At 44.6% G+C, this 14,924-nt stretch overlaps 1 pseudogene; it reads left to right on the top strand.

Moving 5' to 3' along the window:
* The first annotated feature begins 8,765 nt into the window (after positions 1–8,765).
* Positions 8,766–14,216, top strand: LOC129483149 (spermatogenesis-associated protein 31A1-like; annotated as a pseudogene).
* Positions 14,217–14,924: the final 708 nt, after the last annotated feature.

The following is a 14,924-nucleotide window of genomic DNA, read 5'->3' as shown; positions in this document are numbered from 1 at the left end:
ACATTTGGTTCTGGATACATGTTGTACCTAGTTGAATATAAAAATCAATAGATAAAAAGTGTGTTTACTATAGTGTATAATTCCATTTACATGAAACATCCAGAAAGGATAAATGTATAGGAACAAAAAGTAGATTAATGTTTGCCAAGGGCTGGGTCTGGTAGCTGCTAGTGACTGCTAATGGGCATGAGGGATCTTGCAGGGATGGAAATGCTTGTAAAGTTGGACTGTGGAGATGGCTGCACCACTCAGTAAATTTACTAAAAATCTTTTAACTTCATGTTAAAACAGATACATTCTATAGAATGTAAATTGTATTTCAACAAAGCTTTTTAGTAAAAAAAAGGAAAAATGTGTTTACTATATCAGCTTAGAAACATACTTTGTTTCCAGGAAATAAAATGTAGAGCTGAGAGATGATTTACTTTGAGAAAAGACATTGTGTCACCTATGAAATTTTATTAGGCGCAGAGTCATATTTTAAGGTAGATGGTCCTGTACTGCTGAAATAAAGATTTTAATGTCTTTATGTTGCCACATGTTAAGACCACGATGAAGGTATAAATGGAAAAGCTTACACCTGAAATGAGTATTTTGAAATTAAATTTTAATTAAGTGATTTGCTTCGACACTTAATTCTAGATTTCCCAGATGAACTGAAGTGTATTGCTGTGTCTTGTAATATCTTGCTTTAAGTAGCTTTTTATGTATTTTGGTTGGTATAGTTTTATTATTATTCATATTATAACTTAAATCTGAAAATATGTCAGTCTCAAATTACATATTTTTATGACCACGTAATGTTTTAAAGGCACCTACTTGTTATAAAATTATAATTTAGGGCAAATGTGGTAAATTTCAGCAAAGCCATATTTGATTTAGTCTTCCCACTGGTATTCATAATTTACTTTGAATATTTTTATTAATAATTAGCTCATAATTTTTATTTCAAGGCTCAATGACTGTCATTTGAATATAACTTGGTCCAGTACAAAGATACTGTAGCTGCCTGTGATTTATGAGTTAGGCATTAGATCCCCATTTTCAGACTAAAGAGGGGTGGCAGGCTTCATGTACAGTGGGAATGGAGTAATTACAGGAGGGAGTTGTAGGAGCTTGAAGTCAGAGAGGGAGGTAGAGGCCTGTTTACCTAGGGCCTCAAAGGCCATTGGAATTTTACTTTTATTCTGAGACAGTAATCTGTTGGAAGGATTTGAACAGGTGATTGAATGTGTTAGGAACTTTGAGGTTGAGTTGAGCTTCTAAGATGATTGAATGGTGGGATGAATCTGTTGTGTCAAGTAACAGAATACCAATTTGGCAGGAGGATAACACATTCTGCCTCCCTCACTGAATTCAGTAATAAAAGTGTGTACATGTGATGAAAAGACGGTGAGTTGATGTGTGTGGTGACAATTTTCAAAGTAGGCATGTTAGAGTTAAATATTATTAACATTATTTAATAATGAGGCAACTTATAAAATCAGTAACAAAAATATTTTCTCAGGTGGTGGTGAGACAACTTCAACAAGAAGTGGCTGTTTCCCTTAAAAAATTAACTATGTTAGAGTCTCCACTGGAAGGTACATCATGTTGTCACATTAATTTGGATGAGACACAGGCCTCAAAGAAGAAATTATTTCAAGTGGAAAGTCAAGTATGTATGGAATTTAACATGTCGACCGTTATTCTGTAGCTGGTTGAATTATATAACATGTTTTAGGATACTAATTTTGGCAGAAGCTTGATTTTGTATTTTCATTATAATTAATTATTTCCATTTTACTATCTTTATAATGTACTTTTTTTTTATATTGTGACTTTTGTTCTACCATTTTGAAAAACGATTGCATACCTTTTCTCTTACAATATGTACCCTTGGAAAAGTTGATAATTATATATCATTCCTCAGAGAAAATTGACTTTTTTCCTGGTAAACATATTTTCAAGTAATTTTTGTATTGCTATGATGAGGCAGGGCAGATTAAATCAGAGGAGAATGTTTAATGGAATGTTCCAGAAAATTGTTTTATTTCTTCACTTTTGTGAATGGACACAGAATCTGTGTCTATTTATTTCACAAATTCTAGGTTAACTTGTACAGAAAGGCCATTATATTGTTCTTTGAAATGTACGTTTTATGTTAATTTACAAACTATTTGAAAAGTTAGGCATTTTCTTTATTTACCTTTTATTTAAAATATACTATAAAAGTGTAGAAATAGTTAGATCTGATATAGTATGTACATCAAAAATTGAGAGCTGAGAAAATTATCTCGATCCTGCCATTGGATTTTAAAAAGTTTCACTGAGATATAATTCATGTATCAGACAGTTCAACCATTTAAAATGTGCAACTCAGTATCTGTTAGTATATTCACAGCATTTTCATCACCCTCAAAAGCGACCCCACGTCTCCTAGGCGTGACTGCAACCTTCTTCCATGTCCCTCCACCTACCCCTGTTGTAGGCAACCACCATGTACTTTTGTCTCCATAGGTTTGCGTCTTCTGCATATTTCGTATACGTAGAGTTATGCAATATGTAGTCCTTTATGACTGGCTTTTTCACTTAGCTGAATGTTTTCAGAATTCATGCATGTTTTAGCACACATTGGCAGTTTACTTCTTATAGTTAAATGATATTCTATTCCATGGCTATACTGGTTTTCCATTCATTCATCAGTTGATGGACCTTTAGGTTAGTTTCCACTTTTTAGCTATTATGAAAAATGCTGCTGCGAACATTCACTTACAGGTTATTATGTGGACACGTGTTTTTATTTCCCTGCCTTTGGACTTTATCCTCAGAGTTAATTGGGCAGATTTCAGCACTTGTCTTGCTCATGCTATCCTTTCTGCCTTCTCAGTTTCTGTTCATCTAGCCTCACTCATTCAGACCTGGCAGACAATTTTTTTGTTTTCATGAAGCTTTCTCTGACTGTTTTGACTCTCATTGACCTTATGTGTTAGCAATTGTTGTCTAGTCTGTGCAGAAAAACTTAGTCCTTAATTTTACAAGGCTTTTATTTTTTTACAGAAGATAATTTTGTCTCATAAATTTGCTTAACGGGGGAATAATATATAATATGTATGCCACCTATCCTTGCATACATTGAAAATATTTTAGCTTAGAAGTTTTTAGCATACAATTAAATACTTTATACCATACCAATTATTTCTTCTTTGAGACCTTGACACAGTAAGGTTTATATTCTAAATGTATTTTTAGCAATTAAATACCAAATCTAAACCAATTAGTCTAATAGAGGAGAATCGTTCAATCCAAGTTTATGTTTTTCTCACTATGAAAAAGAATCTAAATTGGCCTTTTTTCACTATGCAGCCAGAATTGTGTTTCTGGACTGCTACTAGTTTGTCTGCTGAGCAGTTCTGGCTGCAGCTTGTCTGATGCACCATAGTACAGCCCCTCAATCTGAGTGTTCAGCAGAGTGCTTGTGAAGGCAGCAACACAGCAACAGTTGCTCAGAGGGAACTGATTCAGGAGCCTCCATTTAGCAATAGAGTCCAGGATTTTCAGCTCAGTGTCTTTAGCCTGTCTCTGCTGGTCATGTCAGTTATGTGCTGTTCAGTCCAGGAGGTGCTATTTCATTGTAGTACATACATAGTCATTGCCGATTGAGTCATGCAGAGAGAAAAGTAAGTTATAAATTATATGCCCCCCATTTGCTGCAACTCTCAGTGGTGAGAAGAATGATTCAGTGTAGCTGTAGGAGACTACTTCCATTGGCATGCCACCTACCTAACATACAGAATTTTGTTAAGATATACAATAAAATTATTATGCTAATAGCAAATATTTTATGTAGCTATGTTCCACGTACTAAGTGCTTCATGTTAGTCCCCAGTTAAACACCTGGTTGGGGGAGGTGGCTCATGCCAGTAACGCTAGCATTTTGGAAGGCTATGGCAGGAGGATGGCTTGAGCCCAGGAGTTTGAGATCAGCCAGAGCAATATAGTGAGACCCTGTCTTAAAAAAAAAAAAAAATTAAATACTTAGCTGAGGCATGGTGGTGCATGACTGTAGTCCCAGCTACATTGGGAGGCTGTGGTAGGAGGGTCGCTTGAGCTTGGAATATTGAGGCTGCAGTGAGTGGTTATCAAGCCATTGCATTCCAGTCTGGGTAACAGAGGGAGACTCTGTCTCATAAATAAAACATTTTGTATAGATTCCCACAGAAGTGAGTTAGACATCAGGCATAGAATTATTAGCCACTTTTATGTCTGCCTTGGGAGTAAAACATATAATAAGGGATGGCATTAAACCATCTCAATCAGTAGCCTCCAACTTCTCAGGGAGGTTCTTATTTCATGAATTTCTAAGCAAGAGACTACCTGGATTAAGACATTTGGTGGACACCATTTTGAGATGAAGAATCTCGATTGGGAAGAAGGGACATCTCTACTTGACTGGAGCTTCCCAATGATATAGTTGAGTGTCCCCTGAAAGAAACTGTAGAACAAGATGTTCATCATGCCGTATCTCTATGGAAGAGGAAACTCTTTAAAAGAGAACAAAGGGAAACAATTGATAATCTGATTCTCATGGGAAAGTTTTCATTATAAAAGAAAAAAAGGGTTGGGCACCGTGACTCACGTCTGTAATCCCAACATTTTGGTAGGCTGAGGTGGGTGGATTACCTGAGGTCAGGAGTTCAAAAACAGCCTGGCCAACATGGTGAAACCCTGTCTCTACTGAAAATACAAAAATTAGCCAGGCGTGGTGTTGTGCACTTGTAGTTCCAGCTACTTGGGAGGCCAAGGCAGGAGAATCACTTGAACCCAGGAGGTGGAAGTTGCAGTAAGCCAAGATGGCGCCACTGCACTGCAGCCTGAATGACACAGTGTGACTCCATCTCAAAAGAAAAAAGAAAAAAAGGGACAAAGTATACTGGTCCAAAAAAGAAAGAAAAAAAGGACAAGGTATACTGGTCAATATCGTAATGGTGACTGTCCCCCTTTGAGATTAGAAAATAACAGTATACTCAAAGTAACATCAATAAGGACCAACATAAAATAGACAAGATTCACTATCTACAAAAGTAATCTGCACCAAGTAGCAATGTCTGAGCGTGTGGTTGAGAATATTGTCTATAATATGTGTACTAGAAGGAAGAGGCCTCAAAGAAAAAGGTCAGAGCTGGAAATGTAGATTAGGGAATCTAGGTCAAAGTTTTGAGATTTTAGGAGTCCTGAGAGAATGTAAAAAGTGGAATAGCAGCCGGGCATGGTGGCTCACACCTGTAATCCCAGTACTTTGGGAGGCCAAGGCAGGCAGATCATGAGGTCAGGAGTTCAAGATCAGTCTGGCCAACATAGTGAAACCCTGTCTCTACTAAAAATAAGAAACATTAGCTGGGCATGGTAGTACAAGCCTGTAATCCTAGCTACTTGGGAGGGTGAGGCAGGAGAATTGCTTGAACCCGGAAGGCAGAGGTTGCGGTGAGCTGAGATCATGCCACTGCACTCCAGCCTGGGTGACAGTGGGGGACTCCATCTCAAAAACAAACAAACAAAAAACAGAAAGGAATAGGGCTGAAGAACAGAGGTTGCTGCATTTAGAAATGAAGTGCGGTCAGAGGAGCAGAGGGAACAATTGGTCACTGCTCGTAGTTGCTGCTGAGTAAAGCAGGATAAAGTCCTTCATGACCCTTGGACTTTTTTATTGGAATTATTAAAAGTCAGATTTCAGTATTAAAAACACAATAAGTGATGAAAAATAGATTTCTGGATAAGAACATGTTTCATAGAGTCCAAAGGAAGAGGAGAAACAGGACAATAGAAAAACCACAAAAAGTAGACAAAAGTTGTTTTTATTATATTAAAAAACTTTATTTAAAGAGAAATGGTTAAGAGAAAGGGAAAAACTGAAACCTGTGGGTGAATACTTACAGAGAATGATAGTATTTAGCTCAGCCTGAAGACAGATGAGGATCAAAAACGTAATGGGAAAGAGATAAGAGTTTTCTAAAAATCGTCTTAGTAAGATGTAATTTAAGAAAACTTGGAATATCTTAAACTATTAATGACAATGTTTCTAGAGCATCTTTAAAAACTAAAATGTAAATATAACTACACCTTTTTTTACTAACCCCTAGTATTTTATGTGTAAAAGCCCCTGTTTGTAACAAACATTTTTGGCAGTTTAAATTTCAGAAAATATAATGATGAAAGTATGAATCATTTTTAGCAGTTTTAAGAAAAGTGACTATTTTTGAAATCTGCCCTTATTGGCATCAGGTTTATAAAATGCACTTTGTACCCCTGCCTAAATACATATTACTCATCAACTTATGAGAAACAATATTTTTAAGATAAAAGAGGGTCTCTAGATTTTACAAAAATAATTTTAAACACTTTTTTTTAAGCCTGAAGAAAAAAATGAAGAATTCCGGAAACTTTTTGTGTTAGTATCATCACTGGAGTATGTGAATCAAATAAGAAAGAAAAATCGTGAATTAGAAGGAGAGGCAACTAGGTATGGTTTTCATATTGTAGAACATTTTAACCATTTATTAATTGATTTAACTCTTAATTTTACTTGACTAAAACAGATACAAATTCATTTTATGTCTCCATTTTCATAATTAAAAGAATTCTATTTTAAAATGTATTTCAGAAACTCACAACACAGCTTTATAGGCATGTGCGTCATGGGGTTGGGAGTCAGCTGAGCTGCTGGGGCAAGGTTGGGATGAAAAAATTTGTATTAAAAGTATGTATAAAAGAGAAACAACATAATCTGAAAATTTTTTGAATGACAAAATATTATACTTATTTATTTATTTTTATTTTTATTTTTATTTTTTGAGACAGAGTCTGGCTCTGTCTCCCAGACTGGAGTGCAATGGCGCCATCTCAGCTCACTGCAACCTATGCCTCCAAGCAATTCTCCTGCCTCAGCCTCCCAAGTAGCTGGGATTACAGGCATGTGCCACCACGCCCAGCTAATTTTTGTATCTTTTAGTAGAGATGGGGGTTTTGCAAAGTTGGTCAGGCTGGTCTCGAACTCCTGACCTCGTGATCTGCCCGCCTCAGCCTCCCAAAGTGGCATGAGTCACCGTGCCCAGCCATTTATTCTTTAATGATTTTGAAAACAGTGACAAAGCCTTGGACATGTAATGTCAAGTGCACTCTTCATTATCTAGTTGGAATTTTTATTTCTGAAGATATTTTTGCTGTCTGTGGTCATCTTTTCTTCCTTTTGTAGTATCCTCTGCTGCAAATTCTTTAAAGAAGACCTATTTGTGTCACTTTAACATCAAAATGTGTCTTGATATGTAGCTTATATTTTGTTTCTGCTTCTTCTACTTTTAGATATAAAACATATGGAAATTTACTCATTTTACACAGATACCTCCATTGTATACACGAAGTATATGTGTTATTAAACTTCTGTTTTACAGAGATAAATTTCATATATATAAAATATATGTATAACTTAAAAGTAAAATGAGCATTCATGTTTTGGTCACAGATTTTTTTTAAAAAAAATGGAGTGTGTCTTTGAAGCCCTGAACACAGCTACTTTTCTATTTATTTACTGAGCACTTAAGTTGGTTTTCTGATTCTAATCGACATTTTTCTGTCATTGACTTTCTCTACATGGTTTTGTTATCTCTTTCATTTTGTTGACATTATGTCAGCAAAGATCTCTAGATGTCTTCTTCAGAGTCTTTAAATCGTCACACATCTCTCTACCCCTTTCTTTTTTCTAAAACTGCCTGTTTCCTTTTTCTCCTCAACTCAGATATTAAAGATGTTTCGTTACTTCTCTTTTTCTACATTGAATGATCTCCTCGATGCTTTTTGTGTGTACTTTTTTTCTTCTTATAGGCTGTGGCCAATGGGTATCAAAATGTATTTTTGTGTCTTTTTCAAATGTATGTGTTTTACTTTTTTGTCTTGGTTACTCATCTCTGGGTTATGGCTTATATTTAGTAATAGGTTATTTTATCTTAGCATACCAACATGGATATGAATCGTTTATTTACAAAAAGTGTATGGTTAGGCCAGGTGTGGTGGCTCACACTTGTAATCCCAGCACTTTGGGAGGCCAAGGTGGGTGGATAGGTGGACGCCTCTAGTCCCAGCTACTAGGGAGGCCGAAGCAGGAGAATGGCTTGAACCCGAGAGGCGGAGCTTGCAGTGAGCCGAGATCATGCCGCTGCACTCCAGCCTGGGCGACAGAGAGAGACTCCGTCTCAAAAAAATAAAAAAATTTTAAAAAGATAAAAATAAGTTTTTAAAATTTACTATTCAAAATTTGCAAAACTAAATAAGAGTAAAATAAATTTACATTTTGTCCCTAGATTGATATAAGACAAAAACATTGTGTGGGAAAGCTGGAGTTGAGGACGAACGAGATTCTGAGAATAAAAATCCCTGGTACATAGCCAAAATTTCAGAGTCAACTTCAGATTTTCAAGGGCTGTAAAGTAGGCAACCTCAAGCCACCGTCTCCAACAGACAAAAGGAACCAGGTAATATCTGTGTTCCAGGGAGAAAGAATAGAAAATTGGCTGAGTTCTATGACTGACAAAACTTAGTGGGAAGGAGGGATCTGGAAGGTGGGAGGGTGGAGGGATACCGGGCTTGGGGGTGGGGAGGGGCTGTGCTTCCGCCTCCTCCTCCTACTGCCCCTCCTCCTCCCACTGCCCCTCCCCAACAAAGGAGCCCTTTGTGATGTGAAGGCCCCAGATCTGTGACACAGGCCTGGGCCCCAGTCCCTAGTCTCCACTGGGATGCCCAGAGCTCAGTTGCTTGAAAGCAATGCGCCTATTCACATGGAGAATCTTCCCTTTCCTCTAAAATTACTTAGCGCCTCATCGCTAAACGCCCCCAGCCCCACACCATGGGTGTTGGATATCTTCCTCACCTTGGTGTTTGCCCTGGCATTCTTCTTCCTATTACTCCCCTACTTATCTTACCTCCGTTGTGACGACCCACCCTCACCATTGCCTGGGAAGAGAAAGGTAAGGAGCCCTCAGTCCGGACCCACAGGGCTTGATTCTCTTTCTTTTTATTATTAGTTCCACTTTTCCAAATCCAGTGGAGAGACTTCTGCGGTAGGAAGTCTCAGGAGAGACCAGAACATCATTCCAGGGAGAGGCAGGGCAGCCAGGGGTTGGTAGGGGTAGATCATGTACAGGGATTTCCATCCCAAGATCTCAGTCCATCTGTGGGGGAGCGCAGGAGGCGTGAAGGCAAAATCAAACCCGTGGGCTCAGCGGCCAGGACCGGTCATGAGACGGGGGAGGTCTCTGGTCAAGAGACGGGAGGTCTCTGTCCGAGGCCAGGCCCTGAGCCCTGGCTCATCAGCCCCTTCCTGGGGCAGGTGGCTCGGGGCCCAACCTCCTTTGTGTGGGGTGATATGAGGCCTGTGCTGGGCCCCCGAGGGCCTCCCACTGGGGCCTGGCGTCTCCTCTGGTCTCCTGGGAAGCAGAATCCTACCTGACAGCTCAGTGGTGCCTGCGGGTTGGAGCCTGGGTGTTCCTGGAGCAGAGGAGCAGGGACGGATGGCGTCCGTGGTGGACCTCATATTGAAAATCCCCGTGTGTGTGTGTTTTATTTTATTTTTTGAGACGGAGCCTTGCTCTGTCGCGCAGGCTGCAGTGAAATGGAGCGATATCGGCTCACTGCAACCTTTTCTTCCCGAGTTCAAGCTATTCTCCTGTCTTAGCGTCCTGAGTAGCTGGGGATTACAGGCGCCCACCACCACGCCTGGCTAGTTTGTGTAGTTTTAGTACAGATGGGGTTTCACATGGCCAGGCTGGTCTCAAACTCCTGAACTCAGGTGATCCACCCGCCTCGGCCTCCCAAAGTGCTCGGATTATAGGCGTGAGCCACCACGCCCGGTCCCCTCTTCCTGTTTTTCTAAGAAAAGCACTTTATCATCCATTTAAACATGAGTGGGAGGAAGCACACAGAGCTCCCTGAGCAAGACAGAGAGAGCCATGTGGTTCGTGAGTGCAGCGTGCTGCAGCTGGGCTGGGGGCAAAGAGGGAGAGCTGGTCCTAGCTCCTCGCCACTTCTTGTCTCTCAGTGTCATCTTGTTTCCCAGCATCATCTTGTCTCCCCACGTCGTCGTGTCTCCCCACGTCATCGTGTCTCCCAGTGTCCAGTAGGGTGCAGGGGGAGGCCCAGAGGCAGGATGACAAACATCAGTCTGAGAGGTAAGGCTCTTCCAGGGCACACTAGAGTTAATTTGACCTCATCTGTCCAGGAGGGAAATGACTCTGAAGAAGTCAGTTGAAGAAGCCTGAGGTGTGGGCTCCTAGGAAGGAAATCAGAACCCTGGGTCCTTCTCAGATTCCCTGCCGGAATGAAGGCATTGGTGGGCCAGGGACTGAGCGTTATCCAACAGGGGGCAGTGTGTGCGTCCTGGGGAGACCAATGCCTGCCTGGATGCGGAGGGGGGTGAGGGGGCCTCCCGCTCCCTGGGAACAGCTGTTCAACTCTGCTAAGGCTGATTCCTCTTTGAGACCACCCCAGTCCTTCTCCCCACAGGGCGGTTGTGAGGACTATGGGGGTGGGGGCCTGTGTGTGGAAGCCCTTTGCGAATGACACAGCCCTGTCCTCCATGCCTTGCTATTACCATCGGGGCCATATGGCTTTGGACACAGATGGGTGGGCTCCAGGGTCTAATTCCCCATGGTCTTCCCTAAAGAAACACACTCAGCCTCCTGTGAGATCTCAGGCCCCTCCCTCACTGCCCTAACCCAGTGTGATTTCCAGCTCGTAGAGAGTGCCCCAGAGGCCTGGAGGAGACTTGGGACCTGCTTTCACAACTGCAGAGGTGAGGCACTTCCCCTTCCCTGCATCCTTCCTACCAGGGCTGGGATGCGACCCCAGGGACATAGGCAGCCTGGAACTGACCTGGGATGGGGAGACCAGGGGGACAGAGGATGGGAGTAAAACCCTGGGGCGAGGGGTAGCAGGAGAATTGGGCGGTCAGGGTGTGGGGTGGTGGAGGGGCTGTGGCCCGAGCACCCACTCTGCCCTCCGAACCCACCTGCTCCTGGCTGCAGCTTGTGCCTCCTGTCTCCTGCAGCCTCCTGGGGCCATACCTTGACAAAGGTGACTTTGGTCAGCTCTCTGCTCCAGACCCCCCAGGTGAGGTGGGCAAAAGAGCATCTGATGGAGCCTCCCGGTCCTCTCATGAGCCTATGGAATACGCTGCTCCCATGCTCTCCCCATTAGCTTCCCCGGATCCTCGAACCAAGCACCGTCAGGATCTGGCCTCCACCCCATCACCAGGCCCAATGACCACCTCAGTCTCCTCTCTAAGTGCCTCCCAGCCACCAGAACCTTCCCTTCTAGAACGCCCTTCACCGGAGCCACCTGCGCTTTTCCCTCACCCTCTGGCCTGCTCTCCGCCTCCTCCAAACGGCTTCACTGCTCATCCCCTGCGGGACTCCACTCTGATAACTCCATCTCACCGTGACTCAGGGGCACTTCCACTGGGCACCGTCCCTCAAGATCGTCTCCACGTGAGGATTTGGCAGCTTCTGTCCCAGCCATCTTAGGCCTTGGCGGCTCAAACAGTCAAGTTTCCGCCTTCTCCTGGTGGCAGGAGACTGCCAGAACCTGGTGCACCTCCGTCAGTCCAGCAAGATCATCCTTCCCGCCACCCACCAGAGACCTGTCAGATGGAATCTGGTAGACCATTTTTGCTCAGCTCTGACGGCCAGAATGTCGTGGGAATACAAGTCACAGAAATCAACATTTGAGAGGAAAAAGAAAATCACGGACGATTTCCAAAACAGCCCACAAAAGCACCTGAATTCTTTGGGGAATTTGGTTGAATCACTGGATGCTGAGCAGGACACAACCCCAAAACCCTTCTAGAACATGGGAGAAAATTCAAAATAGCTGCCCAGTCCTCAGAAGCTCTCAGATCCTAGCCTCTTGCAGGGAAGATTTCAGAAGAATTATAGCCAGCTTTTCTGGGGCCTCCCTTCTCTGCACAGCGAATCCCTGGTGGCTAATGCCTGGGTCACTGACCGGTCTTACATCCTTACATCAATGAAATATCCAATGTCTGCCCAATTCAAAGGGAGACTACAATGTCCCCCACTGCTTTTCCAGGCCCAGCCCCTGTCCCATCTGGGGCCCGAGTCCCAACCGTTTATTTCATCCACACCCCAATTCTAGCCCACACCTATGGCTCAGGCCCATCTTCAATCCTCTTTCTCAGTCCTATCTCCTGCTTTTCCGTCCCTGATCAAGAACACTGGAGTAGCTTGCCCAGCATCGCAGAATAAAGTGCAAGCTCTCTCCCTACCTGAAACTCAGCACCCTGAATGGCCTTTGTTGAGGAAACAACTAAAAGGTGGGTCGGCTTTACCCTCTAGGGTCCAAAATTCTCAGGACGTCTTTAGTGTCTCCACTCCTAACCTTCCCCAGGAAAGACTGACATCCATTCTGCCTGAGAACTTTCCAGTCAGTCCTGAACTCCGGAGCAACATATTGAGAAGTGGCTCATTCAACACCAGGGCAAGATCCAAGAGTCTCTGGATCTGATGCAGCTTCGGGACGAATCGCCAGGGACAAGTCAGGCCAAGGGCAAACCCAGGCCCTGGCAGTCCTCCATGTCCACAGGTGAAAGTAGCAAGGATGCACAGAAGGTGAAGTTCCAGCTAGAGAGGGACCCATGAGACCCCACAAAATTCTGGGTGAGACCCCACAAAATCTATACAGGGGCATGGAAGGCTTCCCGGGGACGGTTCTGAGGGCGACCTTTGAGAAGTCAGAAAGGAACTTGAGGAAGCCCTTGAGGAGTGACTCAGGAAGTGATTTATTAAGACTCACAGAGAGGGATTCATATGGAAAACATCCTGAAAGCCCACATGGGCAGGAATTTGGGCCAGACCAACAAGGGCTTGATCCCCGTGAGTATGCATCGATCCTGGCTTGCTGTGAACCAGGCTTTTCCCATGTCCAACACCCACATGAAAACCAGCAATCTAGCACTCCCAAAAAGTGGGAAACCCTGTGAACACAGCCCAGGTGCTTTCCTTCCTTGAGCCGTGCACTCAGCAGGTGCTGGGATATAGTGAGGCTTTGGGCCAAACACAGGTGGGGTCTACCCCTCAGGGTCCTCAAGCCCATTCAGTGCTTTAAACTGAGTTTGTCCTTGTGCAATACACAGCTTGCTGGTCCCTCCTCAGCCACCTGTGAATCTGGGACTGGCTCAAAAGTTGAGGTGGCCACCTTCCTTAGAAAGCCACCAACAGCAAGTCTGAGAAAGCAGGTGCTGACCAAAGCACGTGTTCACATGGCAGAGAGTCTTTGTGCCTCCTCACCTGCATGTAAGCAGTTCCAGAGGGCCCCACGAGGGATCCCATCTTGGAATGGTCATGGGCCCTTGAAGTCTCCTCCAGCTGGACAGGAGGGCAGGCGGCCATCTAAGCCCCTCACATTCAGCCTCACAGGCAGCACCCAGCAGAGCAGGAGCTTAGGAGCCCAATCTTCAAGGGCTGGAGAAACCAGGGAGGCAGTGCCGCAACCCAGAGTCCCCTTGGCAACCTGTATGCTGGCAAACCTCCAAGCCACAAGTGAGGATGTGCACGGTTTCGAGGCTCCAGGGACCAGCAAAAGCTCTCTACTCCCTAGAACGTCTGTCTCCCAAGACCCAAGAAAGCTGTGTCTTACGGAGGAGGTTGTTAGTGAATTTGAGCCTGGAACGGCCACGAAGTCAGAGACCCAGCCTCAAGTTTCTTCTGCTGTTGTGCTCCTTCCAGATGGGCAAGCATCTGTTCTGCCCCATGCTTCAGAGAATTTGGCTTCTCAAGTATCCCAGGGTCATCTCCAGAGCATGCCTACTGGGAACATGCGGGCTTCCGAGGAGCTACGTGACCTCACGGCAGCCAGAAGGAGCAACCTGGGGCACAAGGAGCCCAGGAACCCAAACCGTCAAGGCTCATGCAAGAGCCAAAGGCCGATGTTTCCCCCCGACTCACAAGAGGGAGAAGTCTAAGAAGCCCAACGTAGAAAAACATGAAGAAATGCTTCAAGAATTGAGGACTTCTCAACTTACCCCAAGCAGGAAGACAGAAGACACCCGTCAGAACGAAGGCGTCCAGCTACTGCCATCAAAGAAACAGCCTCCTTCAATAAGCCGCTTTGGACAAAACATCAAGCAATTTGTCCAGAGGGTTTTTTCAGAGAAAAACAGGCCTGCCCCGTCCTGAGCTGGAGGCTGTGCCCGCTGCAGGATCTGAGAAAGTCCAGCCCTGAGATGGGACAGCACTGCCCAGGGTGGGTGGCCAGGGCCCGACAGCAGTCCCCCAGGGAGTGACCACATCACTCGGCCAGGGTCCAGGGAGCCTGGGCCGAGACCTGCCCAGTGCACTGAGAGTGCACCTGGAGCCCACCCCACCTGACGCCCCCCACAGCACTGAGAGGGTCTGACCTCCCAGCATGCACCTGCCTCTCCCTGCACCCCAGCTGCCCACCCTGCCTGTTCCTGGGCTTCCTCCATCCTGTGCAGCCCATAGACTGTGACCATCTCACCAGCCACTCTGGCCCTTCCTTTGCCTTTGTCCTGTCAAAATCTCTGAGCAAGATCTCTCAGGTCCATCCAAACACCCACTTTTGACTGGGCCTTTGGGCACCACTGCCCCTTCCGAGCTGTCCACAGGGCCTTCGATAATGTGCATTGCACCTGACATCTCCCAGCAGTGCTCAGCAGCCCCCGCACCAGGTCCCTGCTGACCAGATCCCGCACATTAGGTCCTCCCTGACCACACCCTCACTGATTAGAACCCCATGACCACGCCCCACTCACCAGGCCCCTGCTGCCAGGCCCACAATCACCAGGACCCTACTGACCAGGACCTTACACACCAGGACCTCACTGACCAAGTCCTTACTGACAAGGAACCTGGTGCATGTTCGTC

Source organism: Symphalangus syndactylus, chromosome 5 (assembly GCF_028878055.3).
Source record: "Symphalangus syndactylus isolate Jambi chromosome 5, NHGRI_mSymSyn1-v2.1_pri, whole genome shotgun sequence".
In the NCBI taxonomy this organism is placed as follows: domain Eukaryota; kingdom Metazoa; phylum Chordata; class Mammalia; order Primates; family Hylobatidae; genus Symphalangus; species Symphalangus syndactylus.
The sequence above is the reverse complement of the archived record's forward strand: the minus strand, read 5'-3'. Positions and strand labels throughout refer to the sequence as shown.